A 10498-nucleotide genomic window follows, 5' to 3' on the forward strand; every position below is an offset into this window, starting at 1 on the left:
CTACTTTGTTCCCGACCCCGAGTGGGCTCAGAATTGCTCCATAGCTAGAGTTTGTGCCGGCGGCAGGGCCCAGGAAGCTGCGTTTTAAAGTGGCTGGCACGGCTTTTTTTTTTCCTGCCGCTATTGCTGAATCAGGAAATCTCTCTACAGTACGTCCTCACAAACAGCAAAAAGCTGTGTTAAACTCTCTCTCCTTTTTTTTTTTTTTTTTTCGAGACAGGGTTTCCCAGTAGTTTCTAGAGCCTGTCCTGGAACTAGCTCTTGTAGACCAGGCTGGCCTCGAACTCGAGCCCTCTCAGGTTTTAAAGTAAATTTAGTCACCACGTTGCACACCAATCTGTTGTGTTGAGACGAGTGGGCCATGTCCTGCCACCAGCTAGCTTTACCCGAAATCATTACCCGGAAACTGTATTCTTTTAAACACTGGCTGGCCCGTTAGTTTCAGCCTCTTACTGGCTAACACTCACATCTTGCTTTAACCCATATTTAGTAATCTGTGTAGCACCACGAGGTGGTGGCTTACTGGGAAAGATTCAGCATGTCTGACCTGGTGGCTGGCTCCATGGTGTCTGTCCCAGAGAGGAGAGGCATGACGACTGCCCGAGGCATCTGCCTCACTCCCAGCATCCTGTTCTGTCTACTCCACCCACCTATGTTCTGACCTATCAGGCCAAGCAGTTTCTTTATTAATTAACCAATGAAACAACAGATATAAGACACTCCTACATCAGAAAAAAAAATGCTGCAATTTAACTCCAGGCCTGATAGGAAGTTAGCAGATTTTTGTCATTCTGAGTATCAAACTCCCTCTTTGGAGAATATTATTTTTGAGAGCTTCTTAGGGTATGACTTGGAGGAGAAATTTGTGTACATTGCCTGACAGTATTAAATACTATTGTTACCTGTAAACACAAAAAGCAGACATGAAGATGAGGTCAGCTATAGGGTTTCAGTGTGGCTTAGAGTGTCATTTAGATAATGGACTGCCTTATGCCATATTCTTGCCACATGTCCCATTAGACACCAAAGCTCCAGGGCTGAAGATGGATGGTTATGATGTAAAGGCGCTGCTGCCAAGCTTGGGCTGAGTTTGATTCCTAGAACCTAAATGATGAAAGGAGAGAACTGATTCTTCCAAGATGTTCTCTGCCATCCTATGAACACACACTACACAACACACACACACACACACACAAGCACACACACGCACACACTTCAAATAAATAAGCTTTTTTTTTTTTACCTTTTTCTAATAAGATTTATTTTTATATGTATTGGTGCTTGTTCTGCATGCTTAGCTGGTATCACATGTATGCAGTACCCAAGGAGGCCATAAGAGGGCATTGGAGCCATCCTTCAGACCCAGAGCAAAGCTGCATTTCCTTTGCTCAGGCCATGCCTCTTGTCTTTGTCGGATCCTTTCTTCCCTCCCTGCACTCTCCTTAGCCACCAGACCTAATCTGAGCTCCACAACCAGGCCCCAGGCTCTACCTGTACCTTTCTCAATCTACAGGTTTGGGCTAGTTTCCATTTTATTGCTGTTTTAAATGTATATTTATATATAAAACTTTGAAAATCTAATGTTTTATAATTTGTAACTCAGAATTACTTACATGGAAAGTACAATTTTAATTTATTTTTTACATATTTTAAAGCGAATATTTCATAACACATATTATATAAACTAATAGGTTTCATTATGTTAGCCACCATTTCTTAACCTCTGTATTAGTTACTTTTTTGTTGCCGTGATAAGCCACTATGACCATGGGAATTTATAAAAGAAAGAGTTTATTTGAATATACGGCTTCAGGGGGTTAGAGCCAGTGATGGCAGGAATAGCAAAGCAGGCAGCAGACATGGTAGCAGGATCAGGAGCCTGAGAGCCCGAGAGTCTTAAGTCACAAACATGAAGCAGAGAGTGTTCTAGAAGTTGTGTGGGTCTTTACATTCTTAAATTCTGCCACCAATGACATACTTTGTCAAGTAAGATAACACCTCCTAAGCCTCCTTAAATAGTACACTAATTGTCTAAGACTAAGAGGACATTTCTCAATCAAACCACTGGACCCTCTGTCATCTCATCCTCTCTCCTCCATTTCCCGTTTTATGCCAATTATAGTACTTCCATGTTTTTTTTTTTAAATCTAGATTAATATTTTGGATTGGTTTATGGTTGCAAATTCAACATTAGTAAAATTTGAAATATTATGTGATGTGTGATGTCCTTTTGTATATGTGTTGCTTTTATTGGTTGACGAATAAAGATATTTTGACCAGTGGCTTAGCAGAGTCAGGTGGGACATCCAAAGAGAGAGAGAAGGAGGGAGGGAGAGAAAGAGAGAGAGAGAGAGAGAGAGAGAGAGAGAGAGAGAGAGGGAGAGAGAGAGAGAGAGAGAGGGAGGGAGGGAGAGAAAGAGAGGGAGAGTAAGAGTAGGTGAAGTCAAAGGGACGCCAACCAGCTGCCAAGAAAACAAGACATGAAGAAAATGAGTTAACGTCATGGCCACATGGCAATACATAGACTAATAGAAATGGCCTAATTTAAGATGTAGGAGCTAGCTAGAAATATGCCTGAGCCACTAGCCAAACAGTTTTGTAATTAATATAGTTTCTATGTGATTATTTGGGTCTGGGCATATAGGAAAAGAAAGCTCAATTTCTGTCTACAATTGTGATTATTGCCAGGATTTTTGAGTGCACATATATTTTGTTTACAAAGAAAATGTATATATTAAACTAGCTGGTGGTGGCACACACCTTTAATCTCAGCACTTGGGAGGCAGGTGGATCTCTGTGAGTTCGAGGCCAACCTAGTCTACAGAGTGAGTTCCAGGACAGGCTCCAAAGCTACAGAGAAACCCTGTCTCAAAAAATCAAAAACAAAAAACCAAAACATACAAACAAACAAACAAACAAAAAGGAAAACATGTATGCTAAAAAAGGGCATTCATACAAAAAAAAGAAGGAAAAAAGGCATTCATTTAACACCTGTCTTTTGTGTATTTAAATATGGGAAAATGTGATTCTTGGTCTGGGATTCATAAACAAATTTAAGAAGTTAAAAGTTTAGGTCAGATGGGAAGAGAATATGCTGACATTTCATTGCATATTTAGAAACAATTGTAGGATCCATTATTTATGTCTACCATGTCTGCATGTATCTATGCACGTGTTTCTTTCATTGTGTAGTTCTCAGGTGCAAACTGAACTTTTTATAAAAGGAAAAATAACTCATGTGTCTTTAACATTCTATAAGGCCTACCAACAGATCACAATTTTTGTGACTGTGGAGATTCCAAACATGGTAGCAGTTGATCCAGATTAAATTGGGCTATGATATCCCCCTAAACACTCACGTTTGGCTCACCTCTGTGTTTGTCCCAACATTCTTATGACCACCAGATAAAAGAATGTGCAAACAGATCACTTATTTTCTACCAACCTGCAAGCCAAGAATGTCATTATACACCTGAGGCCCTACTTTAAAGTAGCCAAACTTTCTACCTGATGTTCACACCAATGTATCTTAACAGTGCCTTGATTTATGATTTTTTTCTGCTATTGTATAAACATCATGAAACTTGTTCATAAATGTATGGCATTTGGAACATATTTGTGGAAATGTGAACCCCATTCCTGATAAGTTATTTATATTTGACTAACCATAAACTACCTCTTATTCCCCTTGAGGTAAGAATCAGTTGTGGGCTTTTATTTTTAATAATAAATGTTTTATTTCTCTGATAACTTTTAAAATGTGAACATTCTGAGATTTAGCCACAGGCTTTACTTTCGAGTAACTTCTTCATTGGGCCTCAGTTCCCTTTGAAATAGCATACTCTTACTCCGGAAGGCAGTTAGCTTTTCATCATCCTTCCTGTCTAGATAGCATCCAAAGACAAATCCCACAGGGACAAGTATATGAACTCAGTGTTCACATACAAGCTGAAGCAAGGTCATCATGGCTGCAGCCCAGTGCCAAGCATGACTCACAACCAAGGGCAGCGGTAGGAACCAGTTGTGGGCTTTTTGTTTGTTTGTTTTTTGTGTGTGTGTACATGCATGTGTAGTGTGGAGCTACGGGCTGCATCCCGCTACCCGGCTCCCGCATGGCTAGCTTTACATGCGAAATAACAACACACAAACTATATTCATTTAAACACTGCCTGGCCCATTAGTTTCAACCTCTTACTCACATCTTGATTAACCCATAACTAATAATCTGTGTAGCACCACGAAGTGGTGCCTTATTGGGAAGATTTTAGCGTACATCCATCTTGGACCAGAGCTTCATCACATCTGTCTCAGAGAGGAGAGGCATGGCATCTGACTGAGCCATCTACCTCACTTCCTTCTTCCTGTTCTGTCTACTCCACCCACCTAAGGGCTGGCCCATTAAATGGGCCAAGGCAGTTTCTTTATTAACGAATGAAATCAACACAAACAGAAGACTCTCCCACATCATTTCCCCTCTTTCTGTTTAAACAAAAAAAGAAGGGTTTAACTTTAACATAGCAAAATTACATATAACAAAACAGTTATCAAGAAAGAATTACAGTTACATTTTATCTTTTATCATAACAGTGGAAAACTATAACTATCTATCTATTCTTCAACTCCATCAAAGACTCCTTCTGGACACAATATTACCTAGGTGAACAAGAAGTAAGCTACTTCCAAAACTCTAGAAATGACAGAGACATCTCGCTGCCTGGACAGTCACCCAAAGTTCTTTTGTACTGTTGGGGCATCCATCTTCGGCCTACAGGTCCATAGTATTCAGCAGACTTTTCCATGAAGCAGGAAATTTCAAAGGCAGTTCAGTCAGTATTTGATGTGTCCTGTAAAATGTCTCACAGACTCTTTCATGAATCAGGAACCCTGAAAGACCATCTCACCTTTAGGCAAGTTCAGCAGTCCTCTCTCTGAGGGTTCTCTGTGTCCAGTTTATGCAATAGTCCAGGCAAGAGCAGTTTCTTGCCCAAATGGCTATCAAACTTCATAAGGAGCCTCTTCGATGCCCATCTTCCTCTTGAAGTAGATTGGTGCTGCCAGGAGCAGACGTGTCTCATTGTCATGAAAAACCCTAAGTTATTAAAACATTTAAAATGCGATATTCTGCAGTCTTTGAAAGATATTAGGAATGCCTATCTAACTGAAATATATCTCTACATATCTAGAAAATCTAACTAACATGACTATAAGCTTTACTATTATCGATGATTATCCATTAACAACCCATATTTCTTAATTATACATTACATTTTAATTTTTTTTCTTTTTTCTTTTTTTGGTTTTTCGAGAAAGGGTTTCTCTGTAGCTTTTTAAAAGCCTGTCCTGGAACTAGCTCTTGTAGACCAGGCTGGCCTCGAACTCACAGAGATCCGCCTGCCTCTGCCTCCCGAGTGCTGGGATTAAAGGCGTGCGCCACCACTGCCCGGCTACATTACATTTTTAAATGATCCACACAATCTCAATACCTCAATCAAGAGCAGAAATACATATACATATAACAAAATTGACCTTAAATTTAAATCACTAAAGCAAAAAATTATACCAATGTAAATTATTCATATCTATATCATATCCCCCTTTAAATGTAAAAGAACATTTATAAACAATATTTGGGAATATGGGTGCAGTTATTTCTCTCCAAACTGCTTCCTGCTGAATGGGGGCGCTGTTAATCAGATCTTTCATGGTATAACCTGTGTGCCAGGTTCATCTCAGTCATCAGTTGGGTGAAGTAATTTTCTGAAGGTGTTCACAGCAACCTTTCAGGAGGGCATGGTCTATTATACCATATTTGGATAGAAGCAATCCACAAGGTCTCATTTTCTGTGAAAACAAAAGAAGAATCTCTTTTCCAAAGTATCATATCCTTAGATCCAAATTCTGAAGTCAAGGTATTTTCAAAATATCTATCTTGGATTAGTTCAGCAGCATTTGTAAACAAATATCTTTTAGCAGCTGTTGCTCCTTCCTCAGCATTCAAACAATTCAAAGAGAACATAATAGCATACAGTATCAAGGTTCTCTGTGTATTTTCCATCTTTGTGCAGCTTTGTTTTAACCTCTATTTCTTTTATTTTTACTTTTATTTTTTGAGACAGGTTCTCTGTATATCTTTGTCCTGGAATAACTCTTTAGATCAGACTGTCCTTGAACTCACAGAGATCCACTGTCTCTGCTTCCCAAGTGCTGGGATTAAAGGTATGTGCTACCACACCTTGAACTCACAGAGATTTGTCTGTCTCTGCCTCCCAGGCATTCGGATTAAAGGTGTGTGCTACCACACCTTGAAGTCACAAGGTCAATCCACCTCTGTCCCCCAAATGTTGGGATTAAAGGTGTGTACTACCACACCCAACTACTTCCTTTTTTTCTTTTTTTACTTTTAAGAACTTTAACCTTTAGTCTGCATATATTTTTAACACATAGTAAACCATTTAGACATTTTCTTCCACTTTGAATCTTTCTTTTACTGTATATCTCTCTTTTTGTGACCACATGAGTCTTTAATTTACAAAACAATATCGGTAGGATTAAAGCCGTGACTTTGGCGACTGGATCCAGCCCATTCCTTAGCTTTCCAGCTTCATGGCAGAGGTACCCGCTGTAGCCATTTTTATTGCCACAACTCTATGGTGTTTCAAGGTCCCTGTCAGCAAGCAAGCTTCAGCAGTGTGCTTGCAAACCACACGGATTGCCTGCCTGAAAGAGTCAGAGTTTGCAGTGGCAGGATGGCTCAGAATGCCAGCATTTTAAAACAGCACAACTTTTTTTCTGCTATGGCTGAAAACAAACAAGCACGAAGTCAGCTTTTATCAACGCCATTGAAGTGTTTCGTAGCAGGACCTCTTAAAAGAGCTGCAGGGTTTTGCAGCTGAAACTGAGTCAAGAAGCCTCTCTTAGATGAGAGCGTTTTCTAGCCTCTAGCAAGCAGAGCAGACCCGAGAAATTGCTGCGACCAAGAAAACATGCTTTACTCTAGTCTTTCCCAAGCTTTCTCAGGCTTTCTGCGGATTCAGTTATCCACGTGGGCACCATTCTGTAGTGAGGAGCTGCGGGCTGCGTTCCCGCGGCCCTGCTCCTGGCCACCTGCTAGCTTATGCCCCAAAATAACAACACACAAACTATATTCATTTAAACACTGCCTGGCCCATTAGTTTCAGCCTCTTACTCACATCTTGATTAATCCATATCTAATAATCTGTGTAGCACCACAAAGTGGTGCCTTACCGGGAAGATTCTAGCGTACGTCCATCTTGGACCAGAGCTTCATCACATCTGTCTCAGAAAGGAGAGGCATGGCATCTGACTGAGCCATCTACCTCACTTCTTTCTTCCTGTTCTGTCTACTCCACCCACCTAAGGGCTGGCCCATTAAATGGGCCAAGGCAGTTTCTTTATTAACGAATGAAATCAACACAAACAGAAGACTCTCCCACATCATGCATGTGTGTGTATGTGTTGTGTGTGTATATGTGTGTTGATGGGATTTAACTTAGGGTCTCACAGATGTTAGGCCAATTCTCTGTCACTGAACTGGAGCGCTAGTAAGATCCCATTTTTTTTTTTTTTTTAAAAAAAACAAGTATTCCTTTCATTGCATTCTTCTTCCCTAAAACTGTCTTTCTGGTATTTTTCAGAGTGGTTTCTGTGATTAGAGTAAGGTACTTTAGCTAGAGTAGTCATATGCCACTTTTCACTTTGCTCTGTAACTATTTTGGTTACACATGTTCAAGGAAGCTGGTAGGTAATTTGCCTGGGCTATGAGATGCCATCAAAAGCTCTCTCTCTCTCTCTCTCTCTCCCTCCCTCCCTCCCTCCCTCTCCCTCTCCCTCTCTCTCTCTCTCTCTCTCTGTGTGTGTGTGCGCATGCGATGTATGCGCCCTTTACTGTCTCCTTTCACTTTAAATACACTAGGCATTTCCTGCAATATTGCATTGCTGTATCCTCCTCCAGACTCCCCACAGCAAAGCCATTGGTAACCACAGGGGATTTCGTATGGCCAGACATGCTGTACAGCCATCGACTGAGAATGTCCTGCCAAGGAGAGTTCCAGCTGCAGCTGCTCTTATGAGCTGTAAAGACCCTTTATAAGCTGAGAGTGCTCATCATGTCTATGGTCTATAATTGTGGAATACAGTCTCACATACGAAAAGTCTTCTCTCTCTCTCTTTATGATGTGTACATCACTGATATTCAGAATTTTAGCAAGGCAATCATTTATTTTTGCTTGTCAATAGCCCCCACCCCTGTGCGATGTCTATATAAAAATTATCTGAACTAGGAAAGGAAGCTTATAAAAATAATCACCTGGACCCTCTGACACTGCCACTGAGACAACCTTGTTTACCCACCCTTATTCCCCTGATTTAGCATCTTCTTGGTGGTGGTACCCATCTCCAAGATACTGTCTTGCCAACCTGTCTGAATTTTTTAAACTCTTAATGATCAGTACACAGCTGGGCTTTCCATAGCATAAGGGTTCATAGATGTGGAGGTACAGAACTTTACAGAAGAAAAAGAACACTCAACAAAGAGGATTTCATAATGAAAGTGATCATGTGGGCAGGCATCTGGAGAGGCAAGGAGAGGACATGACAGACAGATGAAGTCAAAACCAACTCTGGAATAAAGAGTTTAAGAAACAAAGACACAGAGTTTTGTAGTTTTGTGGGCATGGGTAAATAAGCATGCTTTCCACGTGTAATACGATCCTATGACAACTTGTTTTAGCTGTCACACATCTCAGTTCGAATTAAAATAGTTAAGCCGGGCGGTGGTGGCACTTCGTAAAGTGTTCTCCAAAACTCTGCAACTTAGAAAATTTATATAGAACAGGAAACATATATATAAAGGAGCCAAAACAACTAGTGTCGAAACACAGAGTTATAAATAAGCCCTTTAGATATTATCTTAGTGTACACTTTTGTAGCAAAATTTGGAATCACTGATTCTGTATCTTAAACAGGTCTATAGCACACACAGAGAGACTAAGAGTCTGATTATCCTCAACCTAAAAGCTGAAATATGATCTGACATGGAGGTATTTACCATATGTTTAAGTATCAAGAAAGATCAAAATTCTATAGCTTCATGTACTTAAGAAAATAACCACAAGATAAATAAGACAAAATCCAGAAGTCACACAAAGAAATGTCCCTATCAGCAACAACCAACATGATAGGAACTTTTATATAGTAATAGATAAATTAATCAAATTAGAAATCACATGGAACATTTAACAAGCTTTAGGTAACAAGAGCATGTATAATTCGAACTAGGAATTAAGGAATACACATCTTACTAAATTAAACACAGATAATCAATCATATAATAATCCATAAACCAGTCTCAAAAAATTTTCAACAAATCAGCTTAATTTTTAAAAATTCTCACACCAGAATGCAATAAGTTAGAATTCTTTATCAATACAATAAGATGTCTTATACTGGTAATTTTTGTATAGTAAACAGTGGACTGGGAGATAGCTCAATGGGTAAAGTGCTTGGTTCACAAGTGACTGTAGTTTGATCTCTAAAATTCCCATGAATGCTGGGCGGACGTAGCAGCCAGAGGAGACAGGATCACTAGAGCAAGCAGGTGGGCTCCAGGTTAAAGTGAGAGGCCCTTCTTCCATATAAGGTGGAACATGATCAGGTAAGACACCTGATGTCAACCTCAGGCATCCACAGGCAGACACATTTTGGGGAATGTTATTTTCAGGAGTGTGACTTTTGTTTATGCTGCATTTGTTTAACTCGGTGAAGCTGTGTTGTCGTGCCTGTCTAAAATACTTGATGGTCCTAATAAAGAGATGAGCGGTAAATAGCGAGGGAGGAGCAAGGATAGTCGGGGCTGTCAGGCAGAGAGGATAAATCGGAGAACAGAGAACGAGGAGAATGAAGAACTAGAGAAGGAAAGGATGCTAGGAACCAGTCACCCAGCCACCCAACCAGTCACAGAGTAAGAGTGGAAGTAAGATCTACAGAAGTAAGAGAAAGGGAAGAGCCCAGAGGCAAAAGGTAGTGGGGATAATTTAAGAAAAGCTGGCAAAAAACTAGTCAAGCGAAGGCCAGGCATTAATAATCAAGAAAAAGCCTTTGTGTGTGATTTATTTGGAAGCTGGGTAGTGGGCCCCTCAAAATGCCAAAAGAGCAAAAACAACACCCAGCACACACACATCTATCTTTCAGCTTTTAAGTTTTGGGATGATCAGACTCTTAGTAGCTTTTGGGGAGGGGTGTTAGATATTTATATGATTTATCTCCTAATCCTTTACTGTTTATCTTCTGGCCCATTGAACTTTCTGATGACTCTTTAATGATACATCACTTTGTATTTTTATCCAGTCAATATGGAATTTTTTTAAACCTCTAGTGAATAGATTCATTTAAATGCAATTATTCATGTATTTAAATTTATTTCTACTGTTTGACTGGGGCCAGCCTGTCAGTTTTCAGTGACAGGATCCTAAGGGGTTAA

General features: G+C 40.0%; 1 pseudogene; it reads right to left on the reverse strand.

Annotated features, from left to right (window-relative positions):
* Positions 1-3789: 3789 nt before the first annotated feature.
* On the reverse strand, positions 3790-3966 carry LOC119808710 (annotated as a pseudogene).
* Between the last annotated feature and the right edge of the window lie 6532 nt (positions 3967-10498).

The sequence above is a fragment of the Arvicola amphibius genome, chromosome 3, assembly GCF_903992535.2.
Source record: "Arvicola amphibius chromosome 3, mArvAmp1.2, whole genome shotgun sequence".
In the NCBI taxonomy this organism is placed as follows: domain Eukaryota; kingdom Metazoa; phylum Chordata; class Mammalia; order Rodentia; family Cricetidae; genus Arvicola; species Arvicola amphibius.